At 42.2% G+C, this 20,116-nt stretch overlaps 1 protein-coding gene across 1 annotated transcript in view; it reads left to right on the top strand.

Moving 5' to 3' along the window:
* The first annotated feature begins 17,469 nt into the window (after positions 1 to 17,469).
* Positions 17,470 to 20,116, top strand: part of LOC114251333 (serine protease 30) — a 64,949-nt gene continuing 62,302 nt past the window's right edge. Inside the window, exon 1 of the mRNA XM_028185553.2 lies at positions 17,470 to 17,653. The gene's annotated coding sequence lies outside the window, so the exon portion shown is untranslated. The remainder of the gene's footprint in view (positions 17,654 to 20,116) is intronic.

The raw sequence follows: 20,116 nt of genomic DNA, 5'->3' as shown, positions 1-20,116 counted from the left end.
CCCGTGTCCAGCGTGCAGAGCACCTTGCACGTCGTCTTCTTAGGCCCCCCTCGCCGGTCCCCAGACCGACATGTGAGGGGAACCCGAAACACTTAGAAGGCCAGGGCTTGGGCGAGATCTGCCTCTCTGGCCCCGCTCGACGGCGGCGGGCTTGTGCGTCTCTCACGCACCCTGCGTCGCGCTACGCGTCGAATATCGCCTTACACGACAAGTCGTTTCCTATCTTTGCGACGAGGACACGGCGCCACCCCTCCCATGCGGGGCAGGCGACGAGCGTACGCTCTGCCGTGTCCTAGTCGCAAAAACAATGGTGGCACTCTGCCGTCGGCTCGGCTCTGATCCGGGCAGGAACTCACCAAAGCAACCATGCTCGGTGAGCACCTGCGTGAGCCGGAAAGTGAGGCGTTCTCTGTCACAATTTACCCAATCCACAAGGACCGGGCAAATCGCCTCGAAGGTTCTACGACCAGCCGAAGGATCGGCCAGCCGTCTGGACCATGACTCCAACACGAACCGCCGAGATCGGGCCCTCCGCACTCTGACCACACTGGGACTGGGACGCGTTATTCAGTGGCGAGTGCCTCCAGAACCCAAGGCGGCGTCCCAGCCAGTACACACGCCGCCTCGAAGGAGATGGTGCGATAACCACCAATGACCCTGACCGCGATGGTGCGTTGCGGCCGTTGCAGCAGCCTCGCCACCCCCACGGTTAGGGACTGGACCCCAGTCCCTAACCGTGAACCAGAAGATTTAGCAGAAGCCGGCTAAACGCGCCGGCCACTCCCAACAAATGAGGGACCAGGCATTACAGCTTTAGTATTTGATCAAATAGGTAATAACCTATCTGTTTAGTAAGTATGAATATTGTAGTTTTAAAAGTACCAAAGTTTTAAAAAATCAAGTTTCTACTCTTATGACTAATTTGAGGGCAAAATAACGATTGACGTGAAACTAAACATACGATTCGAATCTATGTCACAACAATAAGGATACACTATAAATGTTAAAAATATAAGCTACGGCTTCGCTCGTTGTATTCGCACGGAAAACGCTGCCGATGCCAGTTTATTCATATCGCTACGAAGGTTTTTGTGTATAACCAACGTATTCAGGTTGATCACTCTTGCCGCATTTTATAAACGTTTAATATTTTTCAATATTTCATGTCATTACTCGATAAGATTACAGGATATTCTCAGAAATCATGAGCAAATTCTTTGATAAGTTCCGCATGCAGCAAATTCGAATGTCAATGATACTCATTTTAATAAATTTCAGATTTGCTGGAATCGTTTGTTGAATAATTTTATTTGAATTGAACACACGAGTATTTTTACCATACCGATAGACGAGGTGATACAGTAGTAATTTTTTACTGGTGGGAGGACCTGTTGTGAGTCCGCGCGGGTAGGTACCAACGCCCTGCCTATTTCTGCCGTGAAGCAGTAATGCGTTTCGGTTTGAAGGGTGGGGCAGCCGTTGTAGAGCAGCGCTATACTGAGACCTTACAACTTATATCTCAAGGTGGGTGGCGCATTTATGTTGTAGATGTCTATGGGCTCCAGTAACCACTTAACACCAGGTGGGCTGTGAGCTCGTCCAACCATATAAGCAAAAAAAAAAAAAAAATTGCGCACACATTAATAGGTTTGTTGCCTCTGTCTATGCGTTTAATAAATGTAAGTATGTATATAAATATTGTTACGAGCTGGGACTCAATCAAACTCATCACTGAAATGCTAATTAAAACTCTAATTACTACTCCACTTAAGATACTTTACTTCGAATAAAATGCCTTTAAATCGCCTGTTCCACGTGTTTATAATGTGTCGACACGTTTTCACAGCATTGGAGAACGTTCTAGACTCTTCTATGTCGAGTACACTCTGGAGACCTTAGGATATTCTATCTATCTATCCCTTAGATTTATGGCGTTTCCTTTTAGGTTTCGCCAATGTCAAGTGTATATAATACCTACTCTGCTTTCTATAGCGGGCTTCGTGAACGAGCAAGGTCACAGATAGTCACTAAGAATTAAGTGAGTAGCTAAGAATGTTTGATGATAGGATCTCTGTATAGGATATTCTCGGTACAACTGGAACATTCCAGAGACGTTTCTAGTCGTTTCGATATCTATTCTTGCTGTATGACAACAGATGGCGTTGCTCGTACGGGCATATCAGTACATATCGAGGGGTGATAAGCGACATTTTTGAAAGTTTACAGGAGAGCCATTTAAAGTTTAAAATTCGGAAAATATATCATGAAAACAAGCTTCTTCCTGTTTGAATGGTGTAAACATAATTGAAGATAATACCACATAAAACGGACCTTTAATTACAGAGATAAATGTCACTTAAACGAAATAGGCTTTCACCCCACGAAATGTAAGTCAGTCTGGATCCCAGAGCACTGAGAATCCTAGTTTGGGGTCAGGTGACCGGGTGTGGTTTGTGACCAATTATTTTTTATGGTTATCGTTTATTTTTTGCCTTCGTATGCAGACGAGTTTACGGTCTACCAGGTTATAACACTAGAATCCATAGCTTTCTTCTTCTTCGTCGCTTTCTTCATTGCTGAAGGTCGTGTCCCTGAAACTTGACCGTGGCCTGTCTTGTGAGCTGTTTCCATCTCGTCCGGTCCTCAGCTTCTCGAATGGCCACAACAGTGTAAATATCACCACAATGTGAAGGTAGCTTCTGACATGAGGTTTCGATCTCGGTTACATCGTATAACAACTATCATAATATGTTTTAAACTGGAACGCATAATTGCTGCGCACCAGAATTAGTCGTTGTAACGTTTTTTTTTGTTACAAATAAAATATATTTGATATCAAAGTCTCTCAGTATCGTACCTTTCATTAACATTTACATTAGCGTAATTTATTATGATCACGATTAGAGGAGGTATAAATACTTTGATCATATGATCTGAAGATCACGGTTTTAAGAAATCCCTTGATCGCTTCAGCGAGGTCATTAACGAAATATAATATCCCGGCACATACTCAAGGTCGTTTGATAATACTTTACACATTATTTGAACGAAAGTACGATAAGCTTTTATCGGGTAAATCGCTGAGAGTGCTTTGTCAGAATAAATGTTTGAGTTTGCGAAAGAAAATATGTAGCGTCTTTGTGTATTGTAAACTGAGTAAAAGCTTTGCAATCCAAGTTTGTTTACTTAATTTACTTGGGTATAGAATTTTTGTGACTTATGATGAAACTGACCACAATATCTTGAAACTAACAAATTGTTGCGCACTGGGGTTCGGAATAAATAAATGTTCCACCGAAGTACAACTTAAAACTGTATTTATCACTTAGAACACACACAGAACACTTAAAATTTTTCAATTCGCTTCTTCCATTTCGCTTCAGGTGATCCGTTCGCTGTTTCGCTTTGAGTAGTCTAACTGCGTGCCATCTCTGCAACGCTTTTATAGCCGATACCACATCCCTAGAAGGGTCGAGAACATTCCTCACAAGTCGAGTACCTTCGACGTGTTTTTCCGCTATCTGACAATAGATGCTGTTGTAATCCGCGAGCGTTACTAGATCCTTCGATATTCGTTCAGCTATTTGGCGATAGATGTCGTTACTCTTACCGGCGTAACGCTATTATGGACTTTTCAGTTACTGCATAAATTACAAGGAGTAAATACATTTACATTAAAGATAAATATTCAAAACGTCAGTTAAATTTGCGACAGGCTGTGTAAAATGTGAACAATTTATGCGATACTCGTTAATCTTGACGTATGTTGTGCAAATTAAGCTGTAAACTGTAACGAATTTAAGTCAGATTCTTGTTATTTAATGAAGCAGTGAATTTACGTAATTACAGATTGTCCGATCAACGCTATGAGCCCTTTTTTTAAAAATCCGAAACTCTATAATTATCATTACTTTTCGTTACGTTGACATGAGTGTGTACGAACTAGAACAATAAGAATACGAACGAAGAATAAGAATACGAATAAGAACAAATAACTCCTTGGGGTATTTAAGCCAAAACTCTTTCAGTGTTAATGTAGTGCCAAAAATATCGATATAATTTCATCGTTTGAATTATAAAACAATGTTTAAATCGATTTGACTTAACGTCTTCATCAATAATAATACAATTCCGAATCCACGAATTAAATACCATAAAATATAAAACAAAATATTTTAATACTTATGCTATTAAATGTTTGAACCTAATAAATCAAATTGGTTGATAGTGTAATTAATTTCTGGATCCATTTGCAGGTAAGTTAATCGAAATAAAATTAAGCCACATGTCTAGACTATCGATAAGCAAATTGAAACCAATGTAAATGTTTCATTAATTTAAATCCGAACAGTCCGTATGAATTAAATATACATTCCTTGCAAACTACCTCGAAATATTGTAACTATTCCGTATTCGCTTAACATTAATTAGTTCTAGGTGCTGAACTAAACTTCTACAGAATATTTAATTCTACGAAATGTACGACTTTGGTTTATTAATCGGCAAACAGAAAATATTATTTAAATAATAATTTCTTAAGCTGTATGTAGTGGTATGTTTTTTACGGTACGGCGAGAAACTCAGTGGGCTGTGTCTAGGGATTAATTTACTCCTTGAGCCCTTCGTCGCAAGCGACGGGTAGGCAAGGACGGCGACCGGTGTTTGAGGTACCTAAAAGCACCGTTAATGGATCGGGAGGACCCGTAATGACGTGCGTGATATTTGATATGTAGTAGGTATTAAAATTTCTTAAAAGTTTTTAATGTGATAGTTGAACTACGTTTATACTTGATTTTAAAAATTATTTCTGTGTCGTCAATAATCATGCCATCAATACGTTTTAGGTGATGTAATTATTGTTCTTTTTTGCCAAAATTTACATTTGATTTTTGTTTTCGTCATTTCAGTGCACAGTGACGCAACTTAACCATCTTTCTAAATATCGGTACGAGCGGGCTTGTTATATACAAATCAAAATGCAGAATAAAATATCCCTTCGTAATAAGGTAACATTTTACAAAACTTCCTTACGAACTTTACGAGTGTGGTATTCGCTCACGTGCTTCGCACGCACATGCCTATACATCCTCAAATCCCTCCGATTACGGTTTTAAACGATAGCTGTCGAGGCACCGTGGTTCATGAAGAATGTCGACGTCCACGAAAATCGGAGCCTCAAATCCATCAGAAGACACATCGCGCGATAAGTCAGCGCGAAGCAGCTGTCTTTTTTTTTTTTTTTTATGATTGAATGATTACTGGTGGCCCGGAGGCCTTTCCAGTTTCACCAGGACAGGTGGGCGAGCAAAGGCTCAGCCAGGAGGGGTGGGATTTGCTAAGAGCTGCCCGAGCGCCTCCGAAGGAGACCTAACAACTCAAGAGTAGCTGCTTCGCGAATGAATCTACTACCGGATCGGAATCGCGACCCGCTGAGAAGATCCGGCGAGAAACTCAGCGAGCTGATTCATGGGTTAGGTTGCACGGCGAACTCTTTGTCGAGTTCGACGAGTACGGTTACCGAGGTCCCTAAGCCTGCTCCTAGAGCTGAAGGCGTCTAGTGCAAAGGTTATTGGATCTGATGGATCCGTAAAGACGTGTCTAGGGCGTCGACGGTGACTGGCTCCTGCATGATCAGGATTCGGGGAGTAGTCAGCGGCGGCTACGATAAGGCGATTATCATGACGCATAGCCTTATCGAAGTACCGTTCCGACGCTGACTTCATGTATTTCTGTATAGATTCGAGGCCCAGGTCGTCGTGTAGGTCAACGTTCCTCACGAACCACGGAGCTCCGACGGCTAACCTGCAAAAGCGGGATTGTAGAGATTGAAGGGTGTCTATGTGTGTGCGGGCCGCGTGAGCGAACACCACACTCGCGTAAGTCATGACGGGCCTTATGCAAGTTTTGTAAAGTGTCACCTTGTTCCGAAGGGACATTTTACTCCGCTTACAGATCATGGGGTAGAGTCTACCGAGAATAAACGCGGCACGGTCACGGACTGATTTTATATGCGGGCGGAATGTCATCGATGCATCCAGGGTAACGCCCAGGTACTTGACCTTCCTGGGCCAGGGTATGGATTGACTAAAGAGAGTAATCGGGGGTGTGAGATTCCTCCTCCTAATACGGGAGGAAATCCGTGTGGAGCTTCCCCTCTGAAATAGCACCGCAGTACTTTTCGCTGGGTTGATGTCTATGCGCCATTTTCGGAACCACTGTCCTAGGGCTAGGGCTGCGCTCTGAAGCTTCTTCGCGATTAGGGACTTGTTTCTACTGGAATAGTAAACAGTCGTGTCGTCGGCGAATAAAGCTAAATGGGTCGGCGGCGACCGGGGAATATCGTTAACGAATAAGCTAAATAGGAGGGGTGAAAGGACAGAGCCTTGCGGGACTCCAGCTGTGAGAGGTCGTGGGGAGGAGCGGGTTCCCTCGACTCGATATCGAAAAGAGCGGTTCGACAAGAAGTCCCGTATGATGAGCACGAGACTAACCGGCACACCCATGTTGAATAGTATGAAAATCAAACCGTTGTGCCAGACTTTGTCGAACGCTTTTGCGACGTCGAAGAAGAGAGCTCCCGTGTATAACGGTTTTGGTCGATTAAGCCCCACAAGAATGTGCTCCGTGAGGCGGTGCACCTGTTGAACGCATGAGTGATTTGTACGGAATCCGAATTGTTCATCGATGAGAATGCCCTTGGATGAGACGAAGTCTGAGGCGTTTGTAGAGCAGACGCTCATACAGTTTGCCTAGAGACATGAGGAGGCTAATCGGGCGGTAGCTCGTCGGATGATTTTTTGGTTTACCGGGTTTATGTATGCCGATAACGTCCGCTTCTTTCCACACCGCGGGAAAGATACAGTTCGCCATAGCGGCATTGAAAATAGATGCCAACATCACGATGAGTTGGACGGGTAGAAGTTTAATAACGCGGTTGGATATACCGTCGGAATCGGGAGCCTTGCGAGGACGTAGGTCTTTGATCAAGTCTTTAACTTCCATCGGGGTGACGGGTGGTAACGCATCCGAGGGTGGCAAGGAGACTCTGCGTTCTAACTCACTGTCTACTAATTCTACATGAACACGGTCCACGGATTGAGTGCTGGGCGTGCACTGGGTTTGCAATGTATCGGCCAGCAACTCTGCTTTTTCGTCATCATCAAACGCCGCGAGTCGGCCTGAGGGGCCTACGAGGGGGGGCATAGTTACTACCGTATCCGATTTGAGAGTACGAGCTAAGCGGTAGTAAGACCTTTGGGAGGGCGCGAGTCCTTCTAAGAAATCAGACCATCTGGCATCTCGGACTTCGGCGATGCGAGACTTTACGTCGCGTTGTAGGGCACGCATTCGAATACGATTTTCCGCGGTAGGATACCTGTCGTAGGCGCGTATCGAGGCGTTCTTAGCTCTAAGGAGTTCCCTAATATCATCGGACAATTTGAAGCGGTGAAGGAAGTCCTCCGCTACAACTTGTTTCGATGATCTATCTAATGTTGAGGTGATGTGTGACGTTAAGATGTCTATGGCTTCAGCGGTATCCTGAGGAGACGGGGTAGAGTCCGGGTTAAACGGGAGCGATGGTGGATCAGATTCAGCCAGGCTGATGCCCAGCGTGTGCCAATCCACCACAGTCCTCGTGACGGGAACGGAGTCGGGAGCGCGACCGAGCTTCATAACGACGGGACGGTGGTCTGAATCTAACTCTGAAACTACTTCGATCGAGTGTAAGCTCAGAGCTACGTTTTTTAATAACGCTATGTCGAGTATATCCGGGCGATGCGCGATATTTAGCGGGTAGTGAGTCGGTGTTAGCGGAGCGACGATATCGAAGGCGAGATCATCGACTAACGCGTCAAGCCGCCTGCCATTCGGGGTTGTGGTGTGTGAGTTCCACCTGATGTGTTTACAATTTAGGTCGCCCGCCTGAATGACAGAGCTCCCCATGCCGAGCAGCGCCTCGATATCACTGCTTAGAACGATCTTATCCGGTGGAAGATAAACGGACGCGATAACGATCGGCGCGTGTCCCGTCAGTGAGATTCGGCACACTGATGCTTCGATATTAGCGAGCGCGGGAGGATCGAGCGGGACGCAATGCAGGGCTCTTCTATAGTAAATGACGGTACCACCACCACGAGCAGAGAGCCTGTCGTTCCTGACCATGTTATAGTTCGCGATTTTAGGGTCACGGCGCGCGGGCTTAAGTAGGGTCTCCTGCACTAAAAAGATATCAATTTGATGGTCACGCAAAAAGTCAGAAACCTGATCACGTTGATTTGCGAGACCGTAAGCGTTAAAAAATCCTATCGTTACGGATAGGGGCTTTAGAAGCAGCTGTCCTTGACCTTTTAGGTCTATTTCGGAGGCTCTCGTGCAGCTATTATCGAATTCCACCCCTCATGGCTGATCCCGAGCTCGCCCATCTATCCTGGTAAAACTGGAAAGGCTTCCGAGCCATCAACAATACCAACTCCAAAAATTTTTTTTCTATAAAATAATAATAGCACGAGGGAGAACTTTCGAAGATTTTCAATCACTGGATCGAACAATTGATTGATTTCATCCTATCAAATGCAAAAGTGATTTAACATTTTTACAAGTTCAAAGTGCTTCTCTTAGTAATTTTCCTGTTTACGGCAGTAGGTAAATCAACCCTCTTTTTTATGTCAGTACTTGTACTGAGTACTTGAGATAAATTGTTCGTTCAATTCAATTTGCATTGATTTTTATTGAAATCGTTATCATTGTCGCGGAATTAAGACGGCCCAGGTCTTGACATTTTATTTTTCTGAAAGTTATTTAGAGTAGGCAGGTATGCTTAGCAAAGTGTGCTGATCAATCCGGTGCATGAATATTTTGTTATTGTTGACGTTGTTAATAGAATAGTTGATGGTTGCGTTAAGACAAGGAAAATCCGTAATAATATAAAGATGCGATTGTCAGCAAGGAAACATTATGCTACATACACATACGGTAGGCACCGGCTTGGCTCTGCCCCTGACATTGCTGACGTCCATGAGCGACGGTAACTACTCACCATTAAGTGGGCTGTATTCTCGTCTGCCTACAAGGGCAATAAAAAAAAAGTCAGACATAATGGAAACGTCACATGTCAAGACCGTACGCAGCAGATAATTACTTATATATCTCTGTCTGTCCATACATCAAACGCCTTATGGATTTTCATAGCTTTGTTGTAATTTCGTTCGAACGTCTTAATTTATTCAGTCAGTTTTACTGTGTATAAAATTACATTTTTTCCCTACCTAAGCTGATGGTCTAGAGAGACCATAACAGCGTCACCGGGCTAGTAGGTGAGCTCACGGGGCTGAAACCTGATGATGTTGCAAGAGTGCCCTAGCAAGAGCCGTGCTTCGCAGAATCTACCACCGGATCGAAAACGCGACCCACTGAGAAGATCCGGCGAGAAACTCAGTGGGCTGTGTCTGTGGGTTAATTTACTCGCCGACCCCTTCGTCGCAAGCGACGGGTTTGACGAGAACGATGACCGGTGCTTGGGGTACCTAAAAGCACCGTTAGTGGATCGGGAGGTTCCGAAAAAACGTGTTTTGGGCGACGTCGACTGTGTACCATTTGGTCCGCAGGATCGGCTATGTAGTTTACGGCGGCCACGATGAGAGGATTCTCGTGTCGTGCCGCTTTATCGAAGTGGCGCATTGATGCCGACTGTACTTACTGATGGACTCTGGGTCCAGGTCGTCGTGCAGGTCGATGTTCCTGACGAACCACGGGGCTCCGACGGCTATCCTGCAAAAAACGGGATTGAATAGTTCGAAGAGGTTTCAAGTTAGTGCGAGTCGGGTGAGCGAACACTAGACTTGCATAGGTCATGACGCGACGTATGCAAGTTTTGTAGAATGTCACCTTATTTCTAAGGGACAATTTACGCTTGCAAATCATCGGATAGATGACATTATTCTCATTATCATAGTTGATAGTTATAAATTACTAGCCGTACTCGCCCGCTTCGCTGCGCATTTAAAATGAACATTATTATTTATTGTCATTATTATTAGGGAGTCCAACACTCATATATATATTAGCCTATCCATTAATTACATGTATTTTCTACATGGTTTTTATTTTTTTTATTGCCTCTGTAGGCAGACGAGCATACGGCCCACCTGATGGTGAGTGGTTACCGTTGCCCATGGACTTCAGCAATGCCAGGAGCAGAGCCAAGCCGCTGCCTACCGCTTAATACTCTCCACAAGCCTCGTTTGAAGAAGGACATGTCATAGCGCTCGGGAAACACCGTGGAGGGGAGCTCATTCCATAGCCGGAATGAGGGGCTATGCATGGTTAAAGTTATAACGGAACATCGGTAAAAACCACTGTAGATTTATATATTAGTATAGATAAGAAAGGCATACCAAGAATGTTTTAGGATCCTACCCACTAAACGACTCTCCTGCAGTTTTCGCCCAAGCGTCCGATTCCGTCCGAGGTCAGAACCCGGATGAAGTAAGAGGTACTGAGGTCAATACTTCAACCATACATCGCAGCTCAACCCAAGAACACCCGGCCGACGGAGCCTTCGAGGCGAATCGAAGGCTCTGAAAAACGTCAGCCTTCTCGATACGGCAGCCCATCGGGCCGCCTAGACGGTGTCGCTGGTGTCCCGGAATACCCCGCTCGACCAGAAACAGCCTGCCGGGCTGGGATGCGATACACCGTCACCCGGTTGCTCTTTTATTTCTCCTTGGCAATGCGCTAGAGTGCTGGTAGCGCGCCGCTTCGCTACCGAGTATTATAGCCACGACGCGCGTCAGTGACAGATCCTCTCCTATGATCAGAATCCAGAGCAACGTGCCAATGTATGTTTCGCTGTGTCATCCTCGTCGCAGTCTGCGCAATGGTGGCACTTCGCTGTCGGTTCCCTTCTAGCTATATTGTGCAAGTACAAGCCGAAACATCCGTGGCCGGTAAACCGGCAGTGCATCGGCCAGTAACTCTGCTTTGTCATCGTCATCGTAAGCCGGTGATTGGCCTGAAGGGCGTACGAGGGGAGGCATAGTAACGATAGTTTCGGACTTGAGGGTCCTAGCTAGTCGCCAGTATGTTTGGTGAGTGGGCGCGAGTTCTTCTAAATAACTATCCCATTTGTCATTTCGAGCATCGTTTAGGCGGGATTTGACTTCCCGCTGTAGACGATGCATCCGAATCCGGTTTGATTCCGTGGAATATCGATCGTAGGCCCGGATTGCCGCGTTTCTAACTCTAAAGAGATTGCTAAGCTCGGGGGAGAGTGATGCGGTGGAAGCTATCCTCCACATCGACTTCTTTGGAAGATCTTATGATCGCGGAAGATATGTGTTCTGCCTGGACGTTGATGGATACGATGGTGTCCTCGGGGGATGGATTTGAATCCAGGCCGTAGGGGAGGGTTGGTGGAGCGGCATGGGCTAAGTACGTGCTCAGCTTCTTCCAATCCACCATGGTCCTCGTGACTGGGTCTGGGTTGTGCGGGTGACCGAGCTGCATGACGACAGGTCGAGTTCAGACAGTGCCTCGATGGAGCGTAAGCGCAAAGTTACGTTCCTAAGCAGTGCCAGGTCTATAGTGCTCGGACGGAACGCGGTGCTATACGGATAGCATGTAGGGGTTAAAGGGCTGACTATGTCGAATGTGAGGTCGTTTATAAACGCGTCGAGATGCCTCCCATTTATATTTGTACGATGGCGGTTCCACCTAGTGTGATGGCAATTTAGATCGCCTGCCAGGATGACAGAGTATCCCATACCGAGCAATGTATCGATGTCACTGCTCAGGAGGGGCTTGTCGGGGGGAGGTAAACGGATGCAATGACGATCGGCTGGTGTCCAGTCAGCGCGGTGTGGCACACTGACGCCTCGATATGTGAGAGCGAGGGAGTATCGAGAGGGACGCAGGGCAGGGCTCACCAATAGTAAACGGCAGTCCCGCCCGTGGGGGCGGTGAGTCTGTCATTCCTAACCATGACGTAATTCGCGACTTTTGGGTCACGACGCAAGGGCTTAAGACAGGTCTCCGGCACTAATAAAATGTCTATCAGATTGTCGTGGAGGAATTCGTATATTTAGGCGAGTTGCCGCGCGAGTCCGTTAGCATTGTAAAATGCTAACTTTAGAGAAAAAGGTTTTTGACGACCGTTTTGCGCAATTGATAACCGGTTTAAAAAATTTACAGAGTACGGGATACGGACTCATAGACGTCCATATGATCGAATGCGGCAGCGATCCGTTGCTAGGGAGTTGCCGACCTACGGATTGCGTCCGCGAACGATCACAGATGGTCAAAATTGACGGCGGTGACGAAGTCGCGCACGAGCACGAAGACGAGCACGAGCAAAATTGACGGCAGAGGGCTGCGGGGGGCGGTACGCGGGCGCGAGTCGAGGCGCGAGCAGAGGCTGGGGTGCGGTTTGTGTTCCCGCCTTCGTATACCGTCCATCAGATTCAATAACCGATGCATTAGACGCCTTTAGGTCTAACACTAGGAGCAAGTTCAGGAATTCCGGTAATCGTACTCGTCGAACTCGACAAAAAGTTTCTCGCCGGATCTTCTCAGCGGGTCGCGATTCCGATCCGGTAGTAGATTCATTCGCGAAGCAGTTACTCTTGAATTGTTAGATCTCCTTTGGAGGCGCTCGGGTAGCTGTTAGCAAATCGCACACCTCCTGACTTAGCCCTTGCTCGCCCACTTGTCCTGGTGAAACCGGAAAGGCCTCCGGACCACCAGTAATCCCTCAAACATAAAAAAGGGTGCGTGTACTTATGTACGCGCGTAAGAAGTTATACTTTATTTTTATTAAATTTATTTCTTTTTTTTTAAATATTAAATAATTAATAATAAATATTTAACGTTAATAATTTAATAATATTTAGTATGAATTATATTAAATAATAATTTTGTCATTTATATTACTAAAAAATGAATGCTAATAACACTTTTTTTTTACGAGTGTACATGCGCGAAAGTTCACCTGCGGCTATATTCAGACTCGCCAAGTTACGTCGGTTGTATTGTAATGAGCGATTTAGTGGGCAACTTCATTCCGTTTATTTTGTGTCACGGTGCGCGCGCATCGTAAAATTTTCTCTCTCATCAATTTTTCATAACGCGCCTAAAGAAGTATAACTTCAAAAAACTATTTGTATTTTAACAGTAATAATGTAAAGTCGTATTTTTTTTTTATAGCCATAGAAAAATTTAGATTCAAATATAAGATACTCGAGACCGCTTATTTTGTTCTATTTACTAAAGTTACTTACGAATGTAAAAATTAAAGCACAAATCACTAACGACGATGTAATAATATAATTTTCGCAAATTCATTATTTTTTATGTCTTTCAGGAACTGTTCGCGTACGAACGAAGTTATGAATGAAGTAATAGCTTTAATTAATAGCGTTGTTAAGGCGACTGTGTGAAATGACGCTATAAATTGCTGGTAAAATATTAAACTAAATTTGGTCTTAGGGCAAATTACAAGCGATACGAGGGAAGAGTTCGCCTTAGAAACTGATTACTTTCTACAGTCTCATTCTACCTTATTTAATTATTAATTTCTGTTTATCATGTTCTAAATATATGCTTAATACATACCTGTGGAACAATACTGTGACTTACTGGCTAATAAGGTATTCACAACCTAAAACGATAGACTTTGAAACTCGAGAATTGGAGGAACTTCTAAATTCTCGTCTCTGAAAGGGCAAAGAATCTTAATAATTTTATCAACCCTTTTCAACTCAATTCTTTTATCATTCAAACTTTACCGAAAACTTCAACACATAAACACAATACGTTATTCTGATACCAACTTATTAATAACATAGTTAATTTAAAATAAACCTTTATTTCTTGTTGTTTTTTTTTCGAATTAATGCCTATGGTGGATGAGCTCACGGCCCACCTGGTGTTAAGTGGTTACCGGAGCCCATAGACACCTACAACGTAAGTGCCGCCACCCACATTTTTTTTAAAGCTGGGGAATCCATTTACGGATACCGGGTAACAGACCGGGTTATGTCAGACACCGGCGTCTCCAGAGAAGAAGAGGGTGTACACTTCCTGCCGGGAGACTACGCCCAACAAAAAAGGAGCGCGAGGCGCTGCACGGCGTCAGCCACGCAAGAGCTACCCCGCAAAACCGACTACCGATTAAACCCCATCGAGCCCCACCACTTCGACTTCACGGTATGGTACCGCCGAAGGTTCGTCATCGCCGATGCCTGCTGCGACAGCAGGACGGGCTTCGGCGCAGGGCAGTGAGTTCTATGGTCTCCGTTTTTACAGTACAACGGCTGCCCCACCCTTCAAACCGAAGCGCATTACTGCTTCACGGTAGAAATAGGTAGGGTGGTGGTACCTACCCGTTTTCTGTCTTTTGTTCTTTTGAATTTTTATTTTTATTTATTTCATTTATTTAGATCTGGTTGCAAGATATTACATTCATTATAGATAATTTCATATATTATGTATTATTAAATATTATCGATGTGAGATTAAACAAAACAAACCATGTGGAACATGACGTTTTGTAATATTAAATAATTTATACGGTTCGTTAGTTTACAATGCAATTTATATTCGTTAATCAGGGTTTTTATATATCAATGGTTAATCATAAATAAAGTTGCTGGACTACCTGCTTGTCGCTGCATTCACCGCATTTTAATACTGTGTTGTATACTGAAAAATGAATGCAGTACAAAATGTAAAACTCCCGAATGGTTGCTTTGTATTTGTGGAACTATTTACTGGGATGGTTTTTTCCACATACGAAATGACATTCAGTTTATAAATTTGGAGTACGCACACGTGAATACAGTTTACGTGAGTCGTATTCGAAGCATTTGTTTCAGGAAGCCATGTAATAGAATTATGCCTTCGTAAGAAATGAATCAACTAGAATTTTGCCTACAGCACGATAGCGCTGTTGAACATTTTTTCTGAATTCATATGTATGTATTGTAGTAAATGTTTACGCGTACTTACACCGAGTTATACACGATAAGAAAAATCGTTCGCGAATCCCGAGTGCAGACGAAAATCTATATTCATTTGCTAATTTAAGAATCATCCTTTTTTTTTTTGAAAAGGCAAAGGTGGGAAAGTGATGCCTTTAGTGCGGAGCACATCTCTCCCATCACCCTCCCCCTCGGGACGCCGGACCGGCGGTCGGCAGGCTGTTCGAAGCCCGCCTAGATGGTGCCGCTTAGAGTGAGTTATCTTGCGGAATACCCCTCTGGGCCAGAACCAGCGCGGGTCGAGGATAGCCGGCCTTCCATCACACGGATGTTCTTGCGTAAAACGCGTGCAGAGCAGCTTGCACGTCGTCTTCTTAGGCCCCCCTCGCCGGTCCCCAGACCGACATGTGACGGGGACCGAAACACTTAGAGGGCCAGGGCTTGGGCGAGATCCGCCTCCCTGGCCCCCCCTCGACGGCGGCGGGATTGTGCGTCTCAGAATCACACCTTAGCGTAACACAGTTGTGAGCTCGTCCATACGTTTCAAAGTGGAGGTATGCACTATTTGCTTTCTGGGTTCTAGTAACCACTTCACAGCACCACGCGGGCTGTGAAAACATTTACTGGACAATACAATAAAACAAAAGCGCGTCCGTGCGAAAAGTAAGTATATTTGATGAACACGCAATGGAATGCGAATATAAATTCCTCTTGCTTTTCATAGACACCGTAGATTTAAATTGTTTTATAACGCATGCAAGCCAAAATTATTAGTAGGTAGCAGAAAGTTTTATACGTGAATTATCGTGTTACAAATTAAAGTCAAATATTGAATTCGATTTTGGGGAACTGTTCCAAAAAAAGTAATGACTTCGTTTGTGTTTTGTACGTTGCGTTCTTCTTTGTTCTCATTATGGCAGGGAAATGTATGAATGCTAGCTTCGACGATCCTATGACAAAGTGAAAATTATCTGAAGCTTATTGCTTGGGTGAGGATAATAACTCTTCAAAAACACGGGACTTGATGATGATGGAGCAAAAACGCAGCTGCCTTAAATCGCACGATTTACGGGCCAATTCTAAACAATAATTCACCTTACAAAGTCACGGACAAAGTCTGGACACGCTCATGGTTCAGATAGGTGCCTTTCCAAGCCAGGTTCGAAAATGATTACTAACCACCGTGTTTTTAGTTTTCCTCAGTCAGATTTATCGGTGCGTATGGGTAGACGACCTATTGGCCCATTCGTAAACCCAGAAATAAGACGCCCGGTGTATTCGCAATCATTTCGAGCGATGCAAATTAACGATGTAAGGCTAGACACACGTAATTAATGTTTGTTCACGATCGACTTCCACGATGACGGATTTATGTCTTCCCATAAAAACGAAACACGCCAAATTTATAAATTTTAAGGCAGTAATGAATGCTAGCTTGAAGAGTAGGGAAGTAAGTTTACAATATTACTGCGATTCCGACGTTAATACCCCACCGCATTAAGATATGATGACTCCAACATTGATGTCGGCATTCACAAAATAGTATATATGGGCTGCGGAAACCGCATTGTATTAGGACTTAGGACCTAATCCAGAGTAATAAAATGCACGAAATCGTTCATATTAAATAGGTAAGGGGGAGGAAAGGAAAGGAGTAGAACTGACTCTCTAACTCGCACACCGGAACACAGGCTATTTGCGGACCCTAGTTGAAGGGTGGTCGCCAGCTAGTCGGAGAAGGTCCTACCACCGATTAAAAATCGACCTCGTTCAACCATCTAAATGATAAAAAAAATGTATCAAAACCATGACTAATTTAATTAACCGTATGCTAAATATTTCTAATGAGATAATAGATGAATTATTTTGATTTTTCTTTTTGATACTGAAACAAATGAAAAAGGCTCATTGGAATTATTTGGCAAATGGTTAACAAACATTTTAATGGTTTTCATAAATAGCACAAAGTAATATCAAATTAGCATATTTTTTAGATTAAATTCAATGATTTAAATTTCTATTTAAACGAAATGAACAATTAAAATTAAAAACTTTGATACGGCTTAGCAACATATTTTTTTCATTGAAGAATGATGTTATTCAAGCAGAAAGCATGGTTCGATTGCCGTGAACTCCAAAAGGAAGCTGTACAAATATTGATTGAGCGTTCACTGAGCCCGCGTTTATCATTTCCCATATCTGTAGTGGATATAATCCTAGCGTTTCATTTAAACATAGTAGACTAGTTTTATTGGATCACCTTTCTTCATATTTTATTCAAAAAGAATCGGGATAAATAATTCAGCGGCGCGTTCCCTCGTAGCAGTGTTCTTGTTTTGTAATCCAATGTTTTTATCGGCTACTCGCGTGTCGTGTTGATGTGGATAGTCTCAGCGAAATATCGATTGCTAATTGTTTAATAAAATGATTTATTTCTTATAAATTCGACCGGCTCCGAATCGGTAACAATGAACTTTAATAGAACGTCGGTAACGTAACGCTGTGCTGATAACTATCTCGGCGTGTATAGAATAGCGTGTATCGCGCGGTTGTCAGTCGGCGCGCGCGCACTCTCCACGGTGGTACGCAAGTCGCTGCTATCTGTAAAACTTCGTAAATCGAAATCGTTATCACTGAACTCATGTTGTACCTCCTAAATATAAAGCCACTTCTCTGAGGTAAGCCCATTTCAATAAAATTCTCGAAAATTTAGTTGGAACCGCTCCGAAATCTGTAGAAGCAGTTTTAGAAGTTTTCATTCGTACAAAGTTTAATTAAATTGATGCTACTAAGAAAGTGTCGCTGCATATAACAAACAAGCTAAATTTTATTCGGATAGGAGTCGATATAAAGTATAATAATTTCGTAAATTCACGGAATATCTAATTAAGAGAAACTTCTACATAATAAACAGTTTTTCATTTGAATCAAGTATCGCATAATTCGAAACATGTTACTAATTAGATGAATCAAAGTAAAAGTTGTTTAATTAATGGTAATTTAAAGGTATTAAGTGTGATTACCTTAAATCTTTCAAAGTACTTATGAATTGTTTATGAACTGACTTCGAGGAAGAGATTCCGATATTTTGTTATGTTTTCTAAGCTCTCTTAAATATCTCAGTCTTTTGTTTTAATTAAAAAAGCAGAAATAAATTATTGTAAATTATTGTTGGGCGCAATATTCTAGGTTGAATTTAATTTTAAACTCTCTGACTTCTCACTTTTACAAAAGCAAAAAAATTCAAGTCAAGTCAGTGCTAATCATCATTATGCTTATAACAAATACGATAAAAAGCATTTGAATTTTATACTGTAATTTAAATCAATGTGCAGGGGTTGATGATTAAACGTTGATGCTTTTAATTTATTATTATTTTTAATTAGAGCAAACATCACTTTCCCATATATATGTATTCATTTTGTCGCCAAATTATCTTTTTTTTTTTGGTAATAAAATCAATACACGAAACACAACTTTTAATCATCATTCGTTTAAATCGTAGCACGAAAACGGCAAAGGTTTTGCTATAAATATGTACTTTTCGCCTTGTATGATTGATATTTGAACAGCCGTCTGGTGTAGTGGTAAGTGACATGGTCACTACACAAGGGGGTCGCGGGTTCGCATCCCGCCAAGGGAAGATATTTATTTGTGTGATAAATATAAATGTATTTTCCAGGGTTTTCGATGTATATTAAATATATATATGCGTATAATAAAAATCTTACATTTATTTCCGTCATCTGGTACCTGTAACACAAGTTCTTTACGAACTTATCACGGGACCAGTTAACATGGCGTGATTGTTAGTAAATATTTATTTATTTATTATAGTTATTATTATTATTATTATTATAGTGGCAATAAATAATAAATGACGATGAAATAAGCAATTGAAATAAAATAAGGTTTATTAGGGCCTAAACACAGTCATAAGTGATTTAATAACTACTCCTAAGAATGTAATCATTCCCTTAAACCAACAAACGTAACATAATAGAATATTTACTTTTTGGAACGGTTAATACAGTAAAAAATGGAATATAATTTGCAGACAAAGATTTTTTCATCAGTTTTTAGGTTCCGTGGCTAAATTGTAAAAAACGGAATCCTAATCATTTCGTTCGTTCCGTTGCATCATTTGTCACAGGCTTTTTGGTCGGAAACTCTTAATACTATCCTATTGTAGACGATGTCTGTGCTTCTAGACGTAATGTATTCTGTAAATATCTTAAAAGAGTAGAGTAGAGAGTCGGTATTACAAAAAATAAGAACAGTATGACCGGGATGGAAAAAAATTATGACTATAAATAATCATGTAGTCGATTGTTGGTATCGGGTTAAAACTTATCATTTTTATATCGGGTAATCCGTGGGATATGAGCTTCTGAAGTCGTAAAAATTGTCTCACAACTCTGACTTCATCTGCTGGGAGGAAACAGATAAAAAAAGCTGACTTTAGAACTTTCAACCGAAATTGTTAATTTAACTTATTATTCACAAATTTATTCTCAAGCGCGGACAAATAGAAACTGAATAACTGTTTTTATGAAACTAGTGAGTCCAGTCGATTTTGATGTGAATAAAATGATGAAATATACATATGTGGAAACTACTCGCGCACCACCTACTATGTATGTAAATATACCCAGAAATTCTAACAATATTTGAACAGCTCCATATTTCAACTTTTGTGATCAACGTATAGAACATGGTCATTCAAACAAACAAATATACATTTAGAACAAATTGTTTTGAATGGATTTAACGTACCTACTGAAAGATTATTAACAGTTATTTTAAACTATTTAGTGAAGTAATTAATAATGATTAATTTTTATTAAGTAAGTTTTGAGACATAGACCTAGTTTGACACTGTTATGTTCAAAATATACGTAGCATTTAGTGCCTAACTAAGAGTAAAATCTTTTGGTTCAAAGCGTCACTAACCAAGTCAAAGCTAACTGTTTCAAAGTAAAAGAAAAAACATTTTTTTGATTAAGATTCCATTAATTATTAATGAATGTTTCAAAGACTTCGCTGCGTACCTATTTACGTTCATCATTTAGAAAGCGAATCTAAAACCAATTATTTAACAAAACCACACATCCGACGTCCGTATACCTACACGTAGAATG

Source organism: Bombyx mandarina, chromosome 22, assembly GCF_030267445.1.
Source record: "Bombyx mandarina strain Sakado chromosome 22, ASM3026744v2".
In the NCBI taxonomy this organism is placed as follows: Eukaryota; Metazoa; Arthropoda; class Insecta; order Lepidoptera; family Bombycidae; genus Bombyx; species Bombyx mandarina.
This window is presented reverse-complemented; position numbering and strand designations above follow the sequence as displayed.